The 27,313-nt window shown below is 45.7% G+C and overlaps 1 protein-coding gene and 1 long non-coding RNA gene across 2 annotated transcripts in view; one reads left to right on the forward strand and one right to left on the reverse strand.

Annotated features, from left to right (window-relative positions):
* Positions 1-27,313, reverse strand: part of LOC121005826 — a 301,607-nt gene that overhangs the window by 14,807 nt on the left and 259,487 nt on the right. The window lies entirely within an intron of this gene.
* Positions 17,528-18,451, forward strand: LOC121005883. The gene is made up of 4 exons (XR_005779974.1): positions 17,528-17,687; positions 17,769-17,846; positions 17,939-18,158; positions 18,354-18,451. It is a non-coding gene; the product is annotated as an uncharacterized LOC121005883 (long non-coding RNA).

Below are 27,313 nucleotides of genomic sequence, written 5' to 3' on the forward strand. Positions count from 1 at the left end.
ATAAAAATATCACATGGTCCAACCCTTCAGGTGAACACCGTAAAAAAAAAAAAAACTGTCAAAAAAGCAATTTTTTGTCACCTTAGATCAAAAAACGTGTAATACCAAGCGATCAAAAAGTCATATGCACCACAAAATAGTACTAATCATCTCCTACCCAAAAAAATGAGCCCCTACATAAGACAGTCGCCCAAAAAAACAAAACAAAACTATGGCTTTCAGGATATGGAGACACAAAAAAAAAATTGTTTTTCAAAAATGCTTTTGTCATGGTCCCTCTTGTGACAGAGGTGAGAAGATCGGATAGACTCGCTGCACGTGAGGCTATCTGACAGGTCTCTCTGTTTTCCTCTTTGTATGTTGTTGTTTGGCAGGATCTCACCTCTCCTCAGGTGCGCTTGTTATCAATGATGAGGCTCTATTTAGGTCCGCCTCACACTGCTGACCATGCGGTTGATATTTACTCTTGGAGTTGCTTGAGCTTGTTTGTCTTGGATCTCCTGCTTCTCCATACATCTCTAAGCTAAGTACTAGTTGCCTTTTGTGTTTGTTGTTCTCTGGTGTGTTTTGGTTCTAGGCCTCAGGGAGACGCGGGTTCCTTCATCTGCGAAAGAACCAGCTGTCTCGTCTCCTGCTACCTATCCTAGGGCTCGTCAGTTTTATCAGGGCATAGGTATTTGGCATATGAACATTTCCACCATCAGGATCTGCTCATACTGGCAGGAGTTAGGGAAAGGCCTAGGGATTACTAGGAGGTCACCATCCCTCTTCCTTAGCTTTTGAGACCTAGACTGTTGTCTATTTCATTTGTGTGTACCTGGTGTTTTCTCCTTCCCCATTACCTGTAACAGCTTTATTATGTAAAACTGAAACAAACAACCCCAAAAAGTAGTCATATTTGGTATTGTTGCGTCCGTAACAACCTGCTATATAACAATACCACATGGTCTAACTTGTCAGATGAACATTGTAAATAAAAAATAAAAACGGTGCAAAAACAGTTATCACAAAAAGTGTAATATAGAGCAACCAAAAATCATATGTACCCTAAAATATTACCAACAAAACTACCACCTTATCCCGCAGTTTCCAAAATGGGGTCATTTTTTTGGGAGTTTCTACTCTAGGGGTCTTCAAATGTGACATGGCAACTTAAAATTATCCCAGTGAAATCTGCCCTCCAAAAACCATATGGCGTTCTTTTACTTCTGCACCCTGCCGTGTGCCCGTACAGCAGTTTACGACCACATTTGGGGTGTTTCTGTAAACTACAGAACCAGGGCAATAAATATTGAGTTTTGTTTGGCTGTTAACCCTTGCTTTGTTACTGGAAAAAATTGATTAAAATGGAAAATCTGCCAAAAAGTGAAAATCTGAAATTTTCTCCTTCAATTCTTGTGGAGCACCTAAAGGGTTAAGAAAGTTTGTAAAAATCATGTTTGAATACCTTGAGGGGTGTAGCTTCTAAAGTGGGGCCATTTATGGGTGGTTTCTATAATGTAAGCCTCACAAAGTGACTTCAGACCTGAACTGGTCCTTAAAAAGTGGGTTTTGGAAATTTTCAGAAACATTTAAAGATTTGCTTCTAAACGTCTAAGGCCTCTTTTACAAAGGCGTCGCGTGTGAGGGCCGGATAGGATGCGGGTGCGTCGCGGGAAAATGCAAAACATTTTAATGCGTTTTACACGCGCGTGAGAAAAATCGTCATGTTTGGTACCCAGATAGGTTAGGTTAGGTTTTGTGTAAATTTTATTATTTTCCCTTATAACATGGTTATAAGGGAAAATATTAGCATTCTTAATACAGAATGCTTAGTAAAATGTCCATTGAGGTGTGTGAGACAGTGACAGGTCTCACGCAGGTTAGAGGCAAGGAAGGGGTGGATAGCGCGGTCCACACCCCTGTTCCACCACAGGTGAGACAAGCTGGATGTAATCAGGCTGGCATAAAGCACCTCCCAGGGTGTCAGGACGGGGGAGTGTGTTACCTGTGGACAGATGCCTGGAGGCTCTGTTAGTGTGCTATCAGCTGGGCAAGGCTGAGGGACCACAAGGCTGGGAGAGAGCCTGGAGTTGGGGGACGCAGCGACGCCTGGGAGGGTCGCAGGGCCATAGTCAGGCAGACTACTGAGCCCCAATCCCCCACAAGAAATACTTAACTGGAGACAGTGGGCGTACTGTGCTCTGTACAGCCAGGAGGCTGTGGGACATTGGCTGACAAAAGCCGCATGAGTTCACAGGGTGTGAACTGGGACCTAGGTGAGTCAGGAAACTTTATGTTTAGTTACAGCCTGGACGGGCGAGTGTTTATTATTTTGTCATTTTGTTGTTGCTGGTGTTGCACAATAAATACACTGTTTGGACCTGAAACCTGGTGTCCTAAAGGCGTATCTGTGAGAATGACCCCCGGAAAAGAGCTAACCCCCCACAGGTGTTAAAAATAATGAACAAATTTAACTCACCCCATCCACTTGGTCGCGTAGCCGATCTCCTCTTCTTTCTTCTTTCTTCAGGATCTGGCAAAAGGACCTTTGATGATGTCACTGCGCTCATCACATGATCCATCACATGGTCCATCACCATGGTGATGGACCATGTGATGAGCGCAGTGACATCATCAAAGGTCCTTTTGCCAGATCCTGAAGAAAGAAGCAAGAGGAGATCGGCTACGCGACCAAGTGGATGGGGTGAGTTAAATTTGTTTACTATTTTTAACCCCTCAATGGACATTTTACTAAGCATTCTGTATTAAGAATGCTATTATTTTCCCTTATAACCATGGTATAAGGGAAAATAATAAAGATCGGGTCCCCATCCAGATCGTCTCCTAGCAACCATGCATAAAAATCGCACCGCATCCGCACTTGCTTGCGGATACTTGTGATTTTCATGCAGCCCCATTCACTTCTATGGGGCCTGCGTTGCGTGAAAAACGCACAATATAGAGCATGCTGCGATTTTCACGCAACGCACAAGTGATGCGTGAAAATCACCGCTCATTTGCCCAGCCCCATAGAAATGAATGGGTCCGGATTCAGTGTGGGTGCAATGCGTTCACCTCATGCATTGCACCCGCGCGGAAAACTCGCCCGTGTGAAAAAGGCCTAAGCCTTCTAACGTTAAAAAAAAAATATGTAATTTACAAAATGATCCAAACATGATATATAAACAAAAAAAAATAATTAGGTATAATATATACTATTTTAGCAACATAACGAAACGTTTAAAACAGAACAGAGTAACAACTCTGAAATCAAAACAAGGTAAATAAAATTGGAAATTTAAATTATGTTCTAAAAATTAAAATCAAAATCAGCAGAAGCAAGTGGAACATCCTGATAGTATCTAAAACCAGTGTATCGCCCTTCAGGGTCCGGAAATCTCTCTCTTAGGGCTCATTCACACGACCATGGTTTGGTTCCGCATCTGAGACTCATTTTCTGTGGTTCAGGTGTGGACCCATTCACTTCAATGGGGCTGCAAAAGATGCGGATAGCACTCTGTGTACTGTCCGCATCCGTTGCTCCGTTCCGTGGCCCCGCAAAAATTATAGATCATGTCTTATTCTTGTCCGTATTGCGGACAAGAATAGGCATTTCTATAAAGGGCCATCCATTCTGTTCTGCAAATTGCGTAAGGCACACGGGTGGCATCCGTGTTTTGCGGATCCGCAATTTGCGGACCGCAAAACACGGCACATTCGTGTGAACAAGCCCGTATTGTTCTTGTTACACAGGAAAGAATCGGTATCTGTACATGTTTTCCTAGGTATCCATAAACCAAGGTGGTAAATTGCCAATAAGCTGTAAGTCGAAGACAACAAAAAAAAATATAAATTGGCAAAATTGTTTTAGTAATTGAGGACATTATTATTTATCACCATCTTCCCGTTGACTATGTAAAAGATAACATACAATTGTAGTGACAGGTGTTTTTTTTAACAGAAACGACTGCTTTCGAAGTTTTATGTCAAACAAATTGATATCTGTTATTGTTGACAATTACATGTTTTTGTAATTGATCAATACAGTATACTCTTCAAAGGAGACTGCGCTAGCCTTTCCCTTTTGTCTGCTCCATAACAGGAGCAGAAGAAAGGAGAGATTTGGTCCATAAGTGAGCCTATGGAACACATAAACTGTCATGGAATCTGCAGGGGAAAGTGTTTATAGGGTAGTCCAAAATAGAGACTATGAAAACCAAATACATCCCATAATCGTATATGAGATTATTTGTCGATTTTATGTGACAAATGACCTATCATTTTTGGTTCCAATAACGCAAAAAAAAGGCAAAAGGCCATTATGTATGTGAACCCTGCTTTCGACAGTATGCCAGTGTAAAAGGCCTTAATCTAAAACTGATTCGCATGACACAATGAATAAATATATTTGTGGGGGGTTCAGTCAGCACAACCCTGTATGCAGGTGCACATCGCTATGGCGAAATACACATACAAACGCAGAAACACAAATGCAATAGCACTCTGCAACCAGCACTCTGCCCTGCCTCTATGCTGGATGTTGAATGAGGCATTGGTGTACATTTTGGCCAAAGCGTAATAAGCCACTCACCACGTCAAGGTCGCCTCTATGAGTGGTCCCTAACACTAGTTCCTACCTGTTATGGCCCATGATAGCCACACAAAGTCCAGGGAGCGCAGGCACAGCATGCACGCCAGGCACACTCTGCTTTTAACCCCGTCCGGTGCCGTGACAGCTTTCATCGGATCCAGGGATGCAAGTACCAACATGCATGCTGAGCCCACTATGTACTTCTCCTGGAGGCTGGTTTTAAAGTCAGTATAAAACTGAGTCTGCTTTTACAGCGCCTACCAGTAGCCATTTGGCTCCAGGAGAAGTATATAGTGGGCTCAGCATGCATGTTGGTACTTGCATCCCTGGATCCGATGAAAGCTGTCACGGCACCAGACGGGGTTAAAAGCAGAGTGTGCCTGGCGTGCATGCTGTGCCTGCGCTCCCTGGACTTTGTGTGGCTATCATGGCCCATAACAGGTAGGTACTAGTGTTAGGGACCACTCATAGAGGCGACCTTGACGTGGTGAGTGGCTTATTACGCTTTGGCCAAAATGTACACCAATGCCTCATTCAACATCCAGCATAGAGGCAGGGCAGAGTGCTGGTTGCAGAGTGCTATTGCATTTGTGTTTTTGCGTTTGTATGTGTATTTCGCCATAGCGATGGGCACCTGCATACAGGGTTGTGCTGACTGAATCCCCCACATTTTTTCTTTGTAGTATATATTGGAGGCGTGGCGATCTCCTTGGAGTCATGCACACCTGACCAGTTAGTCTGCCCTGGAGGCTGGTTTTAAAGTCAGTATAAAACTGAGTCTGCTTTTACAGCGCCTACCAGTAGCCATTTGGCTCCAGGAGAAGTACATAGTGGGCTCAGCATGCATGTTGGTACTTGCATCCCTGGATCCGATGAAAGCTGTCACGGCACCGGACGGGGTTAAAAGCAGAGTATGCTTGGCGTGCATGCTGTGCCTGCACTCCCTGGACTTTGTGTGGCTATCATGGCCCATAACAGGTAGGAACTAGTGTTAGGGACCACTCATAAAGGCGACCTTTACGTGGTGAGTGGCTTATTACGCTTTGGCCAAAATGTACACCAATGCCTCATTCAATAAATATATTTGGTTGAATATTTCATTGGGGTTACCAATTTTTTTTTAGTAATGCATGTCTATAAAGTTGCATTATATTGTATTTGTAGTCCAAGAATCACATATAAATGAATCAAAATGGAAAACAAAGTGGGAGCTTATAATAAACCAACACATTTTCCTTTGTTTAACCCACTATGTGTATATTGCAGTAACCAAAGATTTGGATGACAAAAACAAAGTGTAATAGATATGATTAGTGAACATGCTTTGGTTTGTTATAATCAATAGCTCTTCTGTAATGCATGGTTTGTGAAATCATACACGTCACCAGAGTTTCTTGATCTAGACACCTACAATGAAATTCTACGTGTTCCGTTACACATGTGAGATTTCCTGTCACAAGATGCTCCAAGACTTCCAACTCACAGCAACAGAGGTCATGGGGCTACAGTCACATTATTCACCCTTTTTTCAGGGTCAGGTTCTGTTCCAAGACGCTCTTCACCAGGGGCCCAGACAGGGTCTGTTTGAAAACAATCTGCTCCGGGATGTGATGCCCTGGCTTTATCTTTCATTCTCTGTAGTAATTCTTTCATTTCCTTTGAAGAAAATAAAAAATTATACATAAAATTTTCTTTACCAAGAAGAAATGAAATTCATAAAGGACAGTACACAAACAACAAGGGCTAGTTGAGTAAATACTCAAGAGGTCAAGGGTAATGCATACCTCATCATCTTCTTGATCCTGATCCACAGAACTTGTATCAGATTCATCCATAGTTTCTTCTGTCTCTGAAGTCTGATTAGAAAAATATTTATTTTACATTGTAAACATTTTATTACAATAGACAGCGCTTACTAATACTGTATTCCAAGGCTGGCCATCTTGTAGCATTACAGCGCTATCCAAACTACAAATACCACCATGCTTAGACTGCCTACAGCATGGAATGGTGGGACTTATTACTATTATAAAGGCTGGAGTACCCCAGGTTGTCCATCCCTTCTTTGTGACATTTTAGTGATATTTTTACATAAGCACAATATCTGTTGTTATCACTGTAGTCACAGATCTATATCAGACTGGATGACACAACTGACATGAGAATGGTAGTGGCACATTGCTCTTAGTTTTCGCGATTATCGGGTTTCACGGTAAGGGCTTTTTTATAGGAGTGAGTCCCTGGCATTGTCATGATTTGTAATGCTAGGCGTCTCTACTTGACCTTATTTTGACAGGATAAGATCCCTTTACTAGATTATGATTCAGTTTCACAAAGGTCATGCAGAAGCACACAGCATTATCAATCCTAAGTCAATTATGGTGGATACCTCTTTCAAAAGGAGCATTATTACTGCAAGGGACACACTTCTGTCAAATGAAATAAGCTTTATTGGCAGGACTAAATACATTTTAGCATTGCCAAAGCAAGTGGGAAATAAATGGGTAGGGTTGGGGGGTGGGGACACATCCAGGGTGGGGATAAAGGAGTCCATGGTATATCAGGCTCCTCTCAGTCTATGGCAGGCAGTAATACAGGGTGGGCCATTTATATTGATACACCTTAATAAAATGGGAATGGTTGGTGATATTAACTTCCTGTTTGTGGCACATTAGTATATGTGAGGGGGGAAACTTTTCAAGATGGGTGGTGACCATGGCAGCCATTTTGAAGTTGGCCATTTTGAATCCAACTTTGGTTTTTTTCAATAGGAAGAGGGTCATTTGACACATCAAACTTATTGGGAATTTCACAAGAAAAACAATGGTGTGCTTGGTTTTAACATAACTTTATTCTTTCATGAGTTATTTACAAGTTTCTGACCACTTATAAAATGTGTTCAATGTGCTGCCCATTGTGTTGGATTGTCAATGAAACCCTCTTCTCCCACTCTTCACACACTGATAGCAACACAGCAGGAGAAATGCTAGCAAAGGCTTCCAGTATCCGTAGTTTCAGGTGCTGCACATCTCGTATCTTCACAGCATAGACGATTGCCTTCAGATGATACGAGATGTGCAGCACCTGAAACTACGGATACTGGAAGCCTGTGCTAGCATTTCTCCTGCTGTGTTGCTATCAGTGTGTGAAGAGTGGGAGAAAAGGGTTGCATTGACAATCCAACACAATGGGCAGCACATTGAACACATTTTGTAAGTGGTCAGAAACTTGTAAATAACTCATGAAAGAATAAAGTTACGTTAAAACCAAGCACACCATTGTTTTTCTTGTGAAATTCCCAATAAGTTTGATGTGTCAAATGACCCTCTTCCTATTGAAAAAACAAAAGTTGGATTCAAAATGTCCGACTTCAAAATGGCCGACATGGTCACCACCCATCTTGAAAAGTTTCCCCCCTCACATATACTAATGTGCCACAAACAGGAAGTTAATATCACCAACTATTTCCATTTTATTAAGGTGTATGCATATAAATGGCCCACCCTGTATATTGTGCTGCTATGGCCGCCGTGCTCTCCACTTCCCCCAGCAGTATGGAGAGTCTCTCTTTCTCTTCCATGGAGGTGAAGTCTAGGCAGAGATCAGACAGTCTGCTGAAGTGAGTCTCCCTCACTGTTGAGTATTTGGGGCACCGCAGCAGGAAATGAGCCTCATCCTCCACGGCCTCCTGGTCGCACTGCTAGCACAGTCTGCTCTCCCTGGACATTTACCCCTGTCGGTGACGCCCGGATTCAATGAGCAGACTCTGGGCGCTCAGTCTGTAGCAGCTCAGGATCTGTCGGTCTCTTGGACTGGGGAGTTTCTCCAGATATGGAGAAGAACTGTCACGTGTCAAAAATTTACCCCACTAACATTTTATATTATAACTGATGTTCCATGTTTGTTACACCAATCTTTGTACACAAAAATGACGCTCTGCATTCCAACCATTAGTATGCTTCTTCTTGTAATGAAAATACCTTTACCTTGAGAGAAGACATGGATATATCTAATATCGAGGAATTGAGGTTTGAATCATCAAAATTTAAATCTTTACAAGCAGCTAGGGTTGCACCAGGTATCGAATTATCGATACCCAATCGATACTTTTGTATCGGTATAGATTCGATACAGGGATTTTCTTTTTACCGATACTAGGCTGCACTACTGTGCAGCCTAGTATCACAGAACATGCTCTCAGCGGACGCCATGTTCCCTTAGCAGCACAGGGGAGAAGCAAGCAGTCTCTCCCTCCCCACTGTGCCACTGCTGCTACTGCCACCAATGAGAAGAGAGAGGGGAAGAATTGGGGCTGTGGCCACTGCTCTACCGAAGGCAGAATCACATAGCCGACAGAATCACATAGCTGTCATAGAGGTCGGGTGCTGGCTATGTGATTCTGTATCTGTATTAAACGTTAATTATCATAATTGGTGGTGCAGTGTGCCCCCCCACCAGTGTTAAAAACATTGGTGGCGCAGTGCGCCCACTCCACTCAAGTATTATTATAATCATTGGTGGCAGTTGCCACAGGGTCCCCTCCCCTTCTCCTCATTAGTGGTGCAGTGGCAGTTCTGATCAGAGCCCCAGCAGTGAAATCCTGGGGCTCCGATCGGTTACCATGGCAGCCAGGACGCTACTGAAGCCCTGGCTGCCATGGTAAGCTCCCTGCTACTGTGTGCATAAAGCACAGGGCAGCAGGGAGAGTGTGGAGTCCTATTCACCCTAATAGAGCTCTATTAGGGTGAATAGGACAGGGGATTAAAAGATCCCAGGCTCTAGCCCCTAAGGTCTCTTGCACACGACAGTATGTATTTTTCTGTATTTTGTGGTCCACAAAAAACGGATCCGCAAAAAATATGGATGACATCCGTGTGCATTCCGTTTTTTGCAGAACGGAACATCTGGCCCTTAATAGAACAGTACTATCCTTGTCCGTTATGCAGACAATAATAGGACATGTTCTATGTTTGAACGGAAATATGGAAACGGAAGGCATACGGAGTACCTTCAGTTTTTTTGGCGGATCCATTGAAATGAATGGTTCCGTATACGGAACGCAAAAAATGGACCGGAAACGAAAAAAAATAAACTTTTGTGTGCAAGAGGTCTAAGGGGGGAAATATTTATTAAATAAAAAGTAAAAAAAAGTTTTTTTTTTCTTCTTAAAAACACCAAAATATTAAGTATAAATCACCCCCTTTCCCAATTTTACATATAAAATATATAAATAAATAAATAAACATATTACATATCGCCATGTCTGAAAAGTCCAAACTATTAAAATAGAAAAAAAATCTCCTATGGGGTGAACGCCGTAACAGAAAAAAATAAATAAATTGCTCGATTCACCATTTTTCTTGTCACCTGGTCCCCCCAAAAAATAAGATAGGACTGCTTGATTATTTTTTTTCGCGTGGTATTGAATAGTATCGAGTATCGCAATACTTTTTTATGGTATCGAAATTGAATCAAAATTTTGGTATCGTGACAACCCTACGAGCAGCCTGAAAATTTTTTATATTTAGAATTATTTAAATGACTAACTTTGATTTTCAATTTCAAAATTTACAATTTTAAAACCTGTCTTTGTTTGAGATGTCTATTAAAAATAATATATATATTTTATGAAACCGAGTGTTCATGGATGTTCCTGCCTCTTGGTGTAGGGTATGGTTTGCCAAATAGAATAATTACTTTGGCAGATGCTATACAGCTGTATTGCCAGACATAGCTATTTCTCTTGATGGAAGAAAGTACACTCTCACATCAGCAGTGTGACTGACTGGCTGTAAGTATTAAGGCTGATATCAGCCTGTATTTGTGGGCAGGGCGTAAGTTCCCTATATATATCCGTAACTCCTACCCACCAGGGGTGTGTCTCACTTACCTCCGTGGGAGGAGCCACATCTTCCGGCCGTCACATGCAAGCACCACGGTCGTTTCAAAGTTCGGTCCACTACACGGTATAGTGCAATACTTTGTGTTTCGGGTCCGTCACCAGGTAAGTACTTGCACACGGCATACTTACGGCCACGGGTCGGTCCCCCTTCTCGCAATGGCGTGCGGTTCACGGCAGAACGCACACGTGACCGCCGGGCCTCCGGAGGCGTCTGTTTTTCTTTAGTGCGCTTCGCTGCACAGCGCTTCGTTCCTGAGAGAGGTCTTCGTCTCAGGTAAATTCCTGGAGCACGGTGCTCCCGCATATTCACGGTCGGCACCAGCGCTCCCCTCGCGAATGTCCTGCGGTCCAAGGTGGAACGCACCCACTTCAGCCCGCCTCCCCAAGGCACTCCAGCAGAGCACCGATCGTTTCCCTCCCACACATGTCCACCGTTCCCTCCGGAGCACGCACCCCTATCATTTCCTTGCACAGGTTAGCAAAGGCGTCACAGGTGGAAGCAGGGTGTGCGCCGGGTACCCCCAGAGCTCAGCCTGTGTTGTTGGCAAGAATCAGGGCTCATTCGGGTTGTTTTTGGGCTGGGGCTGCGCCGTGACATGGAGGCTGTGCCACGTCGGATTCGGTGGTTGTTAGGGGGGTCGCAGTGTCAACAGGTCCAGGGCTCCACTTGCGCGCGGCCTTAACATGAGTCAACAGGGAAGAGTGAAGGCGGTTAAATTGCCACATGCCAGTAGTATTGTCACCTGGATTGCCAGGCCGAGTTAAGTATTGTATGTCACCTGGATCGCCCAGGTTCAGCTCGCTCTTGTGGCTACACCATGTCACTGTCTTGTCACCTGGCTCGCCCAGGCCGAATTGAATGTTGTGTGTCACCTGGATCGTCCAGGCCAAGTTTCATGTTTGTGTGTTACCTGGATCGCCCAGGACGAGTTAAATGTTGCACGTCACCTGGATCGACCAGGTTCAGCCTTTTCAGTCAACATGCAAAAATGTCATTTGTCTCGTTACCTGGATCGTCCAAGTCGATTTGAAGGTTATGTATCACCTGGGTCGCCCAGGTTCGGCTGCTGCTCATTCCACGCTATATGTCATGGTTTGTTATTAGGTTTATCCAGGCTAAGTCTTTCACATGTCCCTTCAGGTTATTCAGGCTCAGTCTCTAGTTAGGAGTCCCCTGGATCGTCAGGAGATCTTGCGGTCCTCTGCCTACCTCCACGGTTACAATATTGAGTCAATCAAAAAAACAAAACAAAAAAAAAAACAGAGATGCACAATGTAGCAGAGTCGGCACAGGTAAGAAGCAGTGGGCACATTGGGTGCCGGCGGCAAGTAGGGCAGTGGCAGCCCGGCACCCAGCCTGTGTCTGGGGCAATATTGCAAAATATATTCTTATTAACTTGTCAAACACAACGGGTCGGTTAAGGTTCATTTTGAACGTGCGGGCATGGGTTGCTTCATAATACGGAGGCGGGGCCTCACAATGCCGGCAGGTTCCAGGGGTCCACGATTGCACGTAATAGGCTCATCGCTTCCAACACATGTCCTAGCCGGGAGGATTTGCCAGTGACGAGTGAACAGTCTCAAACAGGCCCGCACGTTATCCGGTCCGTCCGAAGTTCAGCCGCTGCAAATACCGGCTATGTCATTTGTTTTTCGCCTGGACGGTCCGGGCCAAGTTCAATGTTGTATGTCACCTGGATCGTCCAGGCCGAGTTCAATGTTGTATGTCACCTGGATCGTCCAGGCCGAGTTCAATGTTGTATGTTACCTGGATCGTCCAGGCCATGATAAATGTTGCATGTCACCTGGATCGCCCAAGTTCAGCCGCTGCCGTTACCAGCCATGTCTTTGTATGTCACCTGGATCGTCCAGGCCGAGTTAAATGTCATATGTCACCTGGATCGTCCAGGCCGAGTTTAATGTTGTATGTTACCTGGATCGTCCAGGCCGAGTTCAATGTTGTATGTTACCTGGATCGTCCAGGCCATGATTAAATGTCACCTGGATCGTCCAGGCCGAGTTCAATGTTGTATGTTACCTGGATCGTCCAGGCCGAGTTCAATGTTGTATGTTACCTGGATCGTCCAGGCCATGATAAATGTTGCATGTCACCTGGATCGCCCAGGTTCAGCCGCTGCCGTTACCAGCTATGTCTTTGTATGTCACCTGGATCGTCCAGGCCGAGTTCAATGTTGTACGTCACCTGGATCGTCCAGGCCGAGTTCAATGTTGTATGTTTCCTGGATCGTCCAGGCCGAGTTCAATGTTGTATGTTACCTGGATCGTCCAGGCCATGATAAATGTTGCATGTCACCTGGATCGCCCAGGTTCAGCCGCTGCCGTTACCAGCTATGTCTTTGTATGTCACCTGGATCGTCCAGGCCGAGTTAAATGTCATATGTCACCTGGATCGTCCAGGCCGAGTTTAATGTTGTATGTTACCTGGATCGTCCAGGCCGAGTTCAATGTTGTATGTTACCTGGATCGTCCAGGCCATGATAAATGTTGCATGTCACCTGGATCGCCCAGGTTCAGCCGCTGCCGTTACCAGCTATGTCTTTGTATGTCACCTGGATCGTCCAGGCCGAGTTCAATGTTGTACGTCACCTGGATCGTCCAGGCCGAGTTCAATGTTGTATGTTTCCTGGATCGTCCAGGCCGAGTTCAATGTTGTATGTTACCTGGATCGTCCAGGCCGAGTTCAATGTTGTATGTTACCTGGATCGTCCAGGCCATGATAAATGTTGCATGTCACCTGGATCGCCCAGGTTCAGCCGCTGCCGTTACCAGCTATGTCTTTGTATGTCACCTGGATCGTCCAGGCCGAGTTCAATGTTGTACGTCACCTGGATCGTCCAGGCCGAGTTCAATGTTGTATGTTTCCTGGATCGTCCAGGCCGAGTTCAATGTTGTATGTTACCTGGATCGTCCAGGCCATGATAAATGTTGCATGTCACCTGGATCGCCCAGGTTCAGCCGCTGCCATTACCAGCTATGTCTTTGTATGTCACCTGGATCGTCCAGGCCGAGTTAAATGTCATATGTCACCTGGATCGTCCAGGCCGAGTTTAATGTTGTATGTTACCTGGATCGTCCAGGCCGAGTTCAATGTTGTATGTTACCTGGATCGTCCAGGCCATGATAAAATGTTGCATGTCACCTGCACCGCCCAGGTTCAGCCGCTGCAGTTGCCAGCTATGTCTTTCTCTGTCACCTGGATCGTCCAGGCCATGTTAAATGACGTATGTCACCGGGACCGCCCAGGTTCAGCTACTGCCGATAGCATGCCATGCCATTAATCTTGTCTCTTAGATCACCCAGGACAAGCTAAATGTCTGGGTGACAACTGGACCGTCAGGCCCAACTGCTGCTGTTACCACGCTATATGTCATGTTAAAGCTGCCACGCCCCACTTCAGTCTATCCAGGCTCGGCCTTTAGTTAGGGGGCTCCTGGACGGTCAAGGGGTCTCGTGGTCCTCATCCGATTTCCACGGCTACGTTATTCAGTTTCCTTAATGTTCCCCTCAGATTCCGAGAAGTATCTTCCGGCCACTATCGTTCTCAAATCAGACAAAGCCTCCATAAGGTAAGAAACGCGCAACAAGGGTAAAGGCGGTTTCAGCAGCGAAACATCTCATAAGACAGTCGTTAGCTCCAAACACGACCAGGAATTACAGAGCTGGGTTGAAAGCGTTCGATAGTTTAGACTTCTCTATACTCAGGGCAGTTGGGATGAAATATTTTACATATTGGCGTTCATAGCTTTCTGTTTCTCCCAACAGAAGCTTTCGTCCAATGCCATCAGGATTGAGCCAGCAGGCCTCTAACACCACGTCATACGTAGTAACCCAGGTCGCTCTTCCAAAGATATATTAAATATAAAATAAATTAAATACAAAGCAGGCTTCCGCCCGCAGACGGCCAGTGTCCAGCGAGTTGTTCAGGGAATTGTCTTCTGCACTGGACGGCAACCCTTTTGGGCCTTTTTCCAGCGGTAATCCAAGCGGCCATGTTTCCATGGCTTCCCCCGGCTAGGGGAGTTCACTAGCAGCTCTCTGGGACACGGCTGTCTCCGCGTAGAACAGCTGTCTTTGCATAATAACCACTATATACTCCGTATCCCATTGACCAAGACAAATCAGACGGGGCCGCCCACGGAAGTTAAATATTTCGCACCCAGAATAAATGGTGCCCAGTCCAGATCCTCAATAAATCAATGTCCCTGTTGCAAACAGCACCTCCTGACAGTCCTCTCCTGCCCTCCAAAAACAAGCCCCTCTCTTAAACCAATTCACGTCCCTCATCCGATCCCTGACAGCAGGTCTTGGGTTCGACTCAAGAGTCATTTCGGGCCATTCATTCCACATCGGGGCAGCATCGTCAGCTCAAAACACCAGGTCCCCGCTCATGTTACCCGATCAACGGGGCGCTGGAAATCGTCTTGTTTCAGCAGGTACGTTCCCAGTCCACACAGGGAGATCTCTCAGGATTTTCAGTCATTAGCGTTATAGTTCATGCGTGTTGGGAAAAATATGAATAAATTGGTCTAGTCAACATAGTGTCCTTGACTTTTTGCCCTCTCCAGGCCTACCCACGCCCGTGGCTCCAGGCACAACTCAGCCATATAGTTCAGGTTTGGCATGTCTTACCCACGACCAATACGTTTTCAGCCCTGCCCATAAGTATTAAGGCTGATATCAGCCTGTATTTGTGGGCAGGGCGTAAGTTCCCTATATATATCCGTAACTCCTACCCACCAGGGGTGTGTCTCACTTACCCCTCCCTCCCATCGGCTTTTTTTCACACACTCCAATAGGGTGCGCCCTCTCCAGGCCTACCCACGCCCGTGGCTCCAGGCACAACTCAGCCATATAGTTCAGGTTTGGCATGTCTTACCCACGACCAATACGTTTTCAGCCCTGCCCATAATTACAACTTTTAGAAATGTTAGCCACCGCCCCTACCCCACAAGCACTGTGGATGTCACTACTACATGTGTGTCTTCCCCTCCCCCACCAGCTCTGTGGCTGAATCACTTCATATACAGCTCTGCTACATCTGTCTTTTCTTGTTCTCCACCAGTGATGGTCAGTTCGCAGTGTTCGCCAGCGAACACATGCGGGCTGCCATCTTGACTCACCCGTCCGGCAATGCACAGGTAAGCCCTTACCTGTGCCTGTGTCGGGAGCCGGTCTGAAATCAAATGCGGTCACTGGGAGCAGGCAGTTCCGAGTACAGCCCGACGAAGGCCCCTGGCGGCTGTTCTCGGAACTACCTGCTCCCGGTGACCGCATTTGATTTCAGACCGGCTCGCGGCACGGGCACAGGTAAGGGCTTACCTGTGCATTGCCGGACGGGTGAGTCAAGATGGCAGCCCGCATGTGTTCGCTGGTGAACACTGCGAATTGACCATCACTGTTCTCCACCAGCAATGTGACTGAACCGCTTCATATTCTGCACTACTACATCTGTCTATTCCCCTCCCCCACCAGCAATGTGGCTGTCTAGCTATAGCTGCAAATACTGCCCTGCTGTATTTAGTAGACAGAAACACACAAATACTCCAATAACTAAAGAAAGGTGTGCATCGGCATACCCAGCTCTGCTGTATGAAAATGCAGCAGTACTGTGTATTGTGATGTGGCACCTTACTTTACTAGTATGAGTTAGTAGGTTTATGTCTATGACACACATAAGGGCAGTATTTGTAGCTATAGCTACAAAGCCATAGTGCTGGTGGGGGAGGGGAATATACAGATGTAGCAAAGCTGTATATGAAGCTGTTCAGCCACAGTGCTAGAGGGGGAGGGGAATACAGATGTAGCAGTGCTGTATATAAATCAATTCAGCCACAGTGCTGGTAGGAGACGGGGGAAGACAGATGTAGCAGAGCTGTATATGCATCTATACAAATACAGTTGCAAGAAAAAGTATGTGAACCATTTGGAATGATATGGATTTCTGCACAAATTCGTCATAAATGTGATCTGATCTTCATCTAAGTCACAACAATAGACAATCACAGTCTGCTTAGCGCTCTTTCACACTTGTGTTCTTTTGTTCCGGCATAGAGTTCCGTCGTCGGGGCTCTATGCCGGAAGAATCCTGATCAGGATTATCCCCATGCATTCTGAATGGAGAGAAATCCGTTCAGGATGCATCAGGATGTCTTCAGTTCCGGAACGGAACGTTTTTTGGCTGGAGAAAATACCGCAGCATGCTGCGCTTTTTGCTCCGGTCAAAAATCCTGAACACTTGCCGCATCGACGGATCCGGAATAATAGCCCATTGAAATGTATTATTCCGGATCCGTCCTAACATCTTCAGTTGTTACGACGCAACGACGGATTCAGAAGTTGCGTCTGCGCCTGCGCCAGGAAGTAGGAAGGTCTTGGCTGGCGCGATAACTTCCACAGACAACCCGCGCGGGAGAATACAGGTCGTGAAAGCAGCTCCTGGAGGTGAGTATTGTGTGTGTTTGTCCCTGGGAAAAAACATTAACTACATGCATCTACTATGTCCTAGACATAGTAGATGCATGTAGGAGGCAGAAAAAGAATGTTGGGGGTAGTAGTCCCCTTGGGAATGCTGCCCCAGCACCCACCGTGCAGTTACCCCAGCTGCAGTCCAAAGTGCTTTTGCTTTGGGAATGCAGCTGGGGTGACTGCATGGAGGATGTTGGGGGTAGTAGTCCCCTGGGGAATGCTGCCCCCAGCACCCACCGTGCAGTAACCCCAGCTGCAGTCCCAAGTGCTTTTGCTTTGGGAATGCAGCTGGGGTGACTGCATGGAGGATGTTGGGGGTAGTAGTCCCCCGGTTACGGTGTTACTGTTGTTTAATATTAATTTTCTAATTTTCATATTTTTGGTCTCATTGTTTAGGTTATATTTTTTGCGAGAGAGACCTGATAGTGTCCGAAAATATGTCCAGCAAGTATTATTTTCGAGGGATTTTTTTCAATGATTCAAAATCAATTGTTTAATTATTTTAAATTGTTTCAATAGGCTATTCAAGTGAGTCCGGGAACTCTCCTCCAAGCCAACGAGTTCGCTTGGATACGGTATGTCATGTTTTAAAGCTTTATTTTATTATCTCATGTCCAAAATATTAATGTTTTTTTTCTTTCACAGCAATCGTCAACGGAGGAGAGGTGTTCCGGACCTGCTCCGTCAACGGGAGAGGAGGAAGTCGGGGGTGGACACCATGAAGCGGTAAATTTTGTTTTAAAATTTTTGATTTTTAAAAAAAAAAAATTAAATTTTTGTATTAAGTTTGATATTCTTTTATTTTAGTCTAATCCTACTGTTGCCTCAAGAGGTCGTCAGCAACCATCCACAAGGCGCCGGGGAGCACGCGGCGGTCGGGGACGTGTGAGTATATCTCAGTATTGAATCTTGTTATATCATATGTGTATATATTTTTTTTATTTTTTATTTATTTATTTATTTTCTCATTTATTTAGGGTTCAAGGGCCTCTGCCAGAACGGATGAGGAGGAATTATCCGGATTCTATATTGATAATGAACTCCTCATCCATCTGGTGGAGGAACGCGTCCCACTCTGGGACCATACCGACCGCCGCCATGCAGATCATCACCTGACCCGGAGTCTGTGGATGGAGATTTGTTGCAAAATACTTCTGGATTGGGACGACCTCAGTGAAGGCCAACAGGAAGATTGCAGTAAGTAGCCTTAATTTTTTTTAATTGATTAGTTATCAGTCATGTCCAAACTGCGGCCCTCCAGCTGTTGCTAAACTACAACTCCCATCATGCCCTATCAAGGCATGTCAGGGGTAGTAGTTTTGCAACAGCTGTAGGGCTGCAGTTTGTTAATGCCTGTAATTTGAGAGTAATGTTTATTTTTATATTTTTCAGAGACGTCAGTCATGGTGCGATGGCGCTCAATAAGGGACCGCTATAAGAAAGATTATAACGAGGAGGTCAATCGCCCGAGTGGGTCTGGCGGAACCCGCTCTGCGGCTGCCCTAGGGTTCCTACGTAGAACCCTAGAGCTGCAAAGGTAAGTAAAAAGCCATCTAAATGGTAAAATGTAGAAGTAGATTTTAAAAACATGCTAATTATTTTTTTTTTTTTTTAACAGAACAACTAGCAGTACTCGGGTGCCAGAACCTCCTCGTGAAAGTGATCAAGAGGCGGTCCCTGCTGAGCTGCCACCCGCGGATCCCTCTCCACCTCGTCCAGCACCTGGTCAGGATCCAAATCGTCCTCTACTGGTGCCCTCTGGTGACGCAACAATGGCCGTTATGGCGCCACTTTTTGAGGCGTTGATGCGTCGCCAAAGGGCCGGTAGAAGCCGCCAAGCTGATTATGAAGACCTCACAAGGCTCTTGTATGAGACCTTGTGTGGTTACAGCCATAGGATTGTAGCCATGGAGGCCGAGCTGAAAAGTCTGCGGGAGTGTGTGGCGCAGTTTTCTCAGCCGGGCCCGCTACAAACCTATTGGCCATCAGTTAATCAGCTCGTGGCGGACTTCACGCCCGACCAGGTGCTGGAGTTCAGACGTAGGGTGGAGGATGTGGTGTGGGATTTGAGACACCGCACAACTTCCGTCCCCCAACCACCGACCTATCCCACGTCCCATTCCTATCCCCCATCACAACATCCTCACCACTTCCAACCTCCTCACCCCTTCCAACCTCCTCACCCCTTCCAACCTCCGCAAACTCCAACCCGTCCACCTCAACCACCGCCCCATTCTCCAAACCCCGAGCCTTTTCACCACTGTTCTCTCTCTCCTCCTAACTATTTTCAACCATCAACTTTCACCACTCCTTCTTCGCTGGCTCGGGCAACTCCTTCACCCAATCCCCCATCCCGGTTGCATACTCCCGCTGTCTCTCCTCCCACATCGCACATTTCTATGTCCACCAGAACATACGAAGGTGGAGAGGGATCAAGCCATGCACTGCCTTCCACCCCCCAACCTCCTCCTCAAAATCCTCAATACCGGGATTTGTGATTTTGTTGATTTTATTTTTATATTAATATTGTTTTATTTATATATATATTCTTTTTTTAAACCCAGTAAAAATCTGTTAAACGTTTTTATGTGTCTTTGTGTTTATTTACTAAAATAAAAATATACCTGGCATGCTCTCCCACCGCTTGGTGAGCGACACTGGAACCGTGTCGCTCTACAGGCTGGGGGAGCGGGTGTGTTGGATAAAGGCCTGACATGCTCTCCCACCGCTTGGAGAGCGACACTGCAACTGTGTCGCTCTACAGGCGGGGGGAGCGGGTGTGTTGGATAAAGGCCTGACATGCTCTCCCACCGCTTGGAGAGCGACACTGCAACTGTGTCGCTCTACAGGCGTGGGGAGCGGGTGTGTTGGATAAAGGCCTGACATGCTCTCCCACTGCTTGGAGAGTGACACTGCAACTGTGTCGCTCTACAGGCGGAGGGAGAGGGTGTGTTGGATAAAGGCAGGCGGGGGGAGCGGGTGTGTTGGATAAAGGCCTGACATGCTCTCCCACCTCTTGGAGAGCGACATTGCAACTGTGTCGCTCTACAGGCAGGGGGAGAGGGTGTGTTGGATAAAGGCCTGACATGCTGGAGGGCGTGGCTTGGCCGTCCGGCAAGATGGACGTGTGAGTGAGGAGCTCCGCTGCCCAGCCACCATATAGAAGCTCCACATGCACGGTGCTCGGGTCCCATGGGGAAATCGCTACCCTCTAAGAGAGTGAGAGGAAGCCCGGCACCCCTTTTGAAGACTCAGGACATTACAGTCTTCCTGGATCACCGCGCTGCCGCTCCGTCTGCTCCAGGAGGTCTGTGGCACGAATCTGCGGCGGGAATCACTGCTGGAGGAGAGCAGTAAAGCTCTCCTGACACAGAGCGCTGCACGTAACGGCCCCCTAACAGTGAGTGCCTCTCCTCTATCTCCACTAGCAGAGGAATTTGCTTATAAGCCGAGGGGACAGAGGCAGTTAGAAAACGCAGGGGGACAGCCGCAAGGGGTGAATCTCCTGTCAAGCATGCCGCCCAAAATGGCGCCGAAGCGCAATAACCCCCCTGCTACCCCAACGCAGCGCAGAAGAGATTGGGCAGAAGCCTCAGAAGACCATGATCACATCAACAAGGAGAAAGGTATGGGGGAGGATGTGCCCTGGGACTCACAGTCGGACATAAATGAAGATCTTGAAGATAGCGCCCCACAATTGTCGCAGGCCTCAGCTTCCTTGAGGCAGTCGCTGCAGCACCTCCCTACTAAAGAGGACTTTAAAAACCTAATAGTAGAAGTTAGGGACACATTTAAGGCTGAAATCTCGTCCTTACGTCAGGACTTTCAACAAGTTACAGCCAGGGTGGACTCCCTAGAAATTGAGCACGATACTACGCGCAAATATATTGCTCATCTCCAATCTACTGTAGAGAAATGTACCCTAGTGGTCCGAGAAAACACAAGGCACTTAGAGGACCTGGATAATAGGGGTCGCAGACATAATATTAGAGTGAGGGGCCTGCCTGAACCAGAATCAGAGGAAAATCTACATGAGGTCCTGAATGGATTATTTAACTCCATCTTAGAGGCTCCGGCGACTCATACTATCAAAATGGACCGCGCTCACAGGGCATTGCGACCCAAAAATATGTTCGCGCAGCCTCGGGATGTTATTTGCTGTGTCACGGACTTTCAGGTGAAAGAGGCCATAATGGCTAAAGCTCGTGCTCTGAGGGCTATTGAATTTCAAGGGGTGCAAGTGCAACTATATCAAGATTTATCGTGGCTTACCCTGCAAAAAAGGCGCCATCTCCAGCCCCTATTACAGTCCATGAGGCAGAAGAAAATTCCATATCGCTGGGGCTATCCGTTTGCACTTATTGCTAACAAAAATGGGAAAGCTGTACCAATGCGTGCTCACGCAGATTTACCTGCTTTTTGTGCTACCTTGGGACTCTCGGAGCCTCCTATTGATGATTGGGAGGTCCCTGATCCACAGATGGCACCCCTTCCAATTTGGAGTCAAGTGAGAAGCAAGAACCGCAGGTCCCAGCCAAGAGAAGAATACAGGGGATTGAATACGAGAGATGAACTGACCTGACTTGATGTGTCCTGAGTCATAAAATGACGCTCGCTTCTTACAGTTTATGTCGCTATAATAGGCGGCTGTTGTTCTTCATATATTTCTGATACCTAATTGTTCAGGAAACAAGTATTCTTGGGCTTTTAAGGAGCTCAGATGTTTCACATAGTGTTTAAAGAATGTATGGGCATCCATGTCGGATGTGCTCAATCATGTCACCACAGGGGGGAATGTTGTTGTTGGCCCTCTTTCTTTTCTCAGCTCTCTATAGAGTGGGAGAGAAGAGAATGGGCTATAATATGTGTTTTATGCCTTCTATGATCGCCCTCATCTGGACTTCAAAGTCCAATGTTTGGATAATTCCTGTTTTTACCTCTTACATGTACTCGTCTTGTGTGTTCCCTTATATCGTTGTGTGTCATGTGTCATACTATCTGTTTAATGTATCTGACGTTACTGCTGATGATTTATTCCAGATTCTCACTTGGAAGGATCGGGATGTGGTCTCCTGGAGGAATGATACCTTCTGCCTAAATAGCAAGTATATGGCGCAGCCAGTATTTCCGCTATGGTCAAGTGTATGTCCTTAAACGTTAAAGGCCTGAACTCCAATGTAAAGCGGAGACTGGCCTTAACGGAATGTCGTGCTCAGAGAGCAGATATAGTCTTCCTCCAGGAGACGCATTTTGATAACACTGGAACGTTTAAGTTTGCTATGGGATTGTTCCCAAGGGCTTACTCGGCTTCTAGTGGACAGAAAAAGGCAGGGGTGGCGATCCTTCTATCTGCTAATTGCCCGCTCCAAGTGATCAATCAGATCTCTGATCCTCTAGGGCGATTTGTAATATTGCAGGCCACAATGTATGGCACTCCTATAGTATTATGTAACCTCTACGCTCCAAACACCAAGCAGATTCCCTTCATTACTAGGGTGTTCACTAAAATATCTCAATTATTACCGGCAGCACTCATTGTGGGAGGTGACTTTAATGTCTCTTTCTCTGAGACGTTTGATAGGCAAACATTGTCAGGGAAACCCCCCTCCAGAGAGCAAGCTAGACTTTCACGTCTTTTTAGACGTCTGGTGAGACGATTTGGGTTATTTGACTTATGGAGAATAAACTACCCTACATCTAAAACATACACATTTTATTCGCACCCCCATAGTATGCATTCTCGTATTGATTATTTCTTAGGTAATGTTCCTACAATGCGTTTAATGGTTGATGCTGATACAGGTTCTATCTCATGGTCAGATCATGCGCCAATCTTTTTGAAGTTAAATACTGAGCATCCGATTACTAAAATCTGTCATTGGCGGTTGAATGAAAGCCTGCTTTCTAATCCTGTATCTAAACAGGAGCTACGAGAGGGTCTATCGGAATATTTTTGTATCAATCAGCAATCAGTTTCCAATGTATCCATTCTATGGGAGGCGCATAAAGCTGTCTTCAGGGGTAGCTGCATAGCTATTGGTTCCAAATTAAAAAGGGACAGGAATTTGCAATATTGCAGTATTAAAAAAGATTTGGAGAATCTGGAGGGTCAATTGGGATCCCGTAGTTCCCGCCACCTTTTAAGGCGTATAGTTCTGTTGAGAGCTAAGTTGAGAGACCTGGCGTTAGTGAAGACGGACAAATTACTCTTATACTCCAGACAAAGATACTATGCCTGGGGGAATAAGCCGCACACACTCCTGGCGAAACAACTACGGGACTCCACTTTAGTGAACGCCCCGACGGCCATGAGACAGGCTGATGGCACTATTACTTATGACCCCAATAAAATAATGGTTCTGTTCCAAAAATACTATGAAAATTTGTACTCTCTTCCCCTACAGGTAGCGAGGGATTCTATACAGCAACGAGATCAGTTCTCTACTTTTCTTAAAAAATGTAAGCTACCTAAACTGTCTAGTGATCTAGTAGCTACCCTTAATATTAAAATTACAGAGTAGGAAATTACTGAAGTGATTAATAATTTGCCAAACCGTAAGTCCCCCGGACCAGATGGTCTATCGTATCTTTACTATAAGACGTATATAGATATTCTGCTTCCTCACATGGTTAAGGTCTTTAACTCTTTCTTGGGGGATTCCTCTATACCTGACACGATGCTGCAATCTTTTATTACTCTCATACCTAAGCCAAACAAGGATCATATGGATTGTGCGAACTATCGTCCTATAGCCCTCCTTAATTCGGACCTAAAAATATTTACAAAGCTATTGGCAAATAGGCTTGTTAGTCTGCTTCCGAGTTTGATACACAAGGATCAAGTTGGCTTTGTGTTGCACCGCCAAGGAGGAGATAACAACAAGGAGGACTATAGATCTGATAGATGTTCTTAATAGGAGGAAACAGCAAGCATTAGTATTGGGCCTAGATGCAGAAAAGGCCTTTGATCGCCTGAGTTGGCCGTTCATGTTCTCTACGCTGCAGTGTTTTGTTATAGGGGGGCCCTTACTGACTGCTGTACGAGCCCTCTATACCTGTCCCTCGGCTTATGTAAAAATGACACATGTTCAGTCAAAGCGGATACCCATCCACAATGGCACGAGGCAGGGTTGCCCGCTATCGCCATTACTCTTTGTATTATGCATAGAGCCGCTGGCAGCGCTAATAAGAGTCCATCCTTACATCCAAGGGGTTGAAGTGAATAGAATAGACTTTAAATTGTCACTCTTTGCAGATGACATTCTTCTTACGCTAACCAATTTGCATATCTCGCTACCAAATTTATTTCAGGTTATAGAGGAGTATGGGAAGTTGTCTGGATATAAGATAAATAGGACAAAAACAGAAGCATTACCTATTAATCTCCCTCCAGATGTCTTAAGCAATTTGCAAAACAACTATCACTTTAAGTGGAATGACACTGCCCTTAATTATTTAGGAGTGAAACTTACAAAAACATATGGTACCCTGTATACTCATAATTTTGTCCCACTTTTTCAGGAACTAAATACACTTATGGCTAAGTGGATGCCCTTGCCTATTTCTTTGTTGGGGCGTATCGCAGCTGTCAAAAGGACTATACTACCCAAGCTATTATATGTGATGGAGACTATCCCAGCCCCGATACCTAAAAAAGAGCTGAGAGCATTACAATCTTCTATCCTTCGATTTGTCTGTAATGGGAAGAGACATAGAATTGCATGCAACACCCTAACTGCTCTTAAAACGCAGGGGGGTTTGGGGCTTCCTGACATAATGAAATATTATTGGGCGACGCATTTACTTCAGATCCCAGCGTGGTCCTCTCTTCAGGCATTTTCTAGATGGATGGAGATTGAAAAGCTTTGGCTAGCCCCCATTCATCCCAATGCTCTCCTGTGGTCCCCTCTACCAAATGATTGCTCTGTCCAGTTACTAGGCCCGATGTCACACACACTCTCCATTTGGAAATGTTGTAAACGTAAATTTCCATTGGTTTCTGATAGACCCTCTCTGACCTCATTCCTATTCAACCCTGTGTTCAGGATAGGAATGCAGGGTACGCTCTTTAAGCCATGGTTCTCTAATAAGCTATTTAGATTTGCTGATATAGTGGACTATAGAACTTTAGAGATTATATCTTTTGATTTGCTCAAGGAGAAATATAGTCTGCCGGAAACCTCTAGATGGCAGCATTTACAAATAAAACATTTGCTTAGATCTATGTTCTGAGATACGAAAGTGTCCACTCCAACACAGTTTGAAAAATTATGCAAACTGTCGACCTCTACTAAAAGGTCTGATATCAGATATTTATGTCCTCCTTTCAACCCCGGAGCCGCCGTAGGTCCTACGACATGCGTATATGTCTAAATGGGAGAGATACCTTGAGCGAGATATCTTGCCAAATTAGTGGCAGCTTATCTGGCGTAGGGCTGCAATGACATCCACTTGTGTGTCTTTCAGAGAGAATTCATACAAGACATTAATGTTTTGGTATCATACCCCCCAGATGCTTAGACATTTGAACCCTACGGTTTCTGGTACTTGTTGGAGGTGTGATTCTGGTCAAGGGTCTTTGTTCCACATTTTTTGGGATTGTCCAATCATCTTCCCATTGTGGAAGGAAGTCCAGCGCCTTTTATTGCAGCTTCTTGATATCAAGTTTTCATTGGACCCCTACATGTTTCTATTGAACATGCCTCCAATAGTGCTAAAGAAGCCGGTGCTATGCTTGGTACTTCATGTCCGGTCAGCGACAAAATGCCTCATTGCCCAGTTTTGGAAAAGGCAGGATATACCTACTAAATTAGATTTGTTTACTAGTATCACGGAAATTAGAAGAATGGAGCATTTGACAGCAGTTATTAATAACACGGTAGATAAGTTTAATAAGGTTTGGCTATCTTGGGATACTTTCTTTGATAAGAGCGACTAATACTCTTTTCCCCTTTTTTTGTATGTTTGCCCTTTTGTGTCTTGTCTTGTTTCCTATTTTCATCTTTATAAGTATATATTATCATTTTAGAATGTGAGACTCATCTACCCGGTTTCCGGGACTCAATATGGCTTGCTGGGATTAGCATTATGATGCTGTATTTGTTTTGTCATTCCTGCTATTTTATCCATTTTTAATTCCTGATAGTTAATTGTTTACATGAAAAAATTGTAAAAATGCACTTTTATTATTGTACTTTTTTCTTCAATAAAAAGACAATTATACAAAAAAAAAGGCCTGACATGCTCTCCCACCGCTTGGAAAGCGACACTGCAACTGTGTCGCTCTACAGGCGGGGGGAGAGGGTGAGTTGGATAAAGGCCTGACATGCTCTCCCACCGCTTGGAGAGCGACACTGCAACTGTGTCGCTCTACAGGCGGGGGGAGAGGGTGTGTTGGATAAAGGTAGGCGGGGGGAGCGGGTGTGTTGGATAAAGGCCTGACATGCTCTCCCACCGCTTGGAGAGCGACACTGCAACTGTGTCGCTCTACAGGCGGGGGGAGAGGGTGTGTTGGATAAAGGCCTGACATGCTCTCCCACCGCTTGGAGAGCGACACGTGTCACTCTACAGGCGGGGGGAGAGGGTGTGTTGGATAAAGGCCTGACATGCTCTCCCACCGCTTGGAGAGCGACACTGCAACTGTGTCGCTCTACAGGCGGGGGGAGAGGGTGTGTTGGATAAAGGCCTGACATGCTCTCCCACTGCTTGGAGAGCGACACTGCAACTGTGTCGCTCTACAGGCAGGGGGAGAGGGTGTGTTGGATAAAGGCCTGACATGCTCTCCCACCGCTTGGAGAGCGACACTGCAACTGTGTCGCTCTACAGGCGGGGGGAGAGGGTGTGTTGGATAAAGGCCTGACATGCACGACACTGCAACTGTGTCGCTCTACAGGCGGGGGGAGAGGGTGTGTTGGATAAAGGCCTGACATGCTCTCCCACCGCTTGGAGAGCGACACTGCAACTGTGTCGCTCTACAGGCAGGGGGAGAGGGTGTGTTGGATAAAGACCTTACATGCTCTCCCACCGCTTGGGGAGCCAGCCAATGATAGTGTCTACTTATGCGGTGATAAGAGTTTTTTAAAAATAATTTAAATTATTTATAAAGAAACACCATACTACTATAATAATTTGAAAAAGTTAATAAACTTTATTATTGAACAATTTTTGTCAAACAAACAGGAAAATATGTCAATATTATACACATTCTGGTCCTGCCACTGTAAACGTCCAGCATCTGAGCTAAAGTAGGCAGCAAATGAATCGCACATGGCGGACACCGCCACAGTACCACGTGGTCCAAATGTTGCAATACTTGGCATTTGGCTGTCATCGATTATTCGCTCAATGGCGGG

This window comes from Bufo bufo, chromosome 1 (assembly GCF_905171765.1).
Source record: "Bufo bufo chromosome 1, aBufBuf1.1, whole genome shotgun sequence".
Classification (NCBI taxonomy): Eukaryota; Metazoa; Chordata; class Amphibia; order Anura; family Bufonidae; genus Bufo; species Bufo bufo.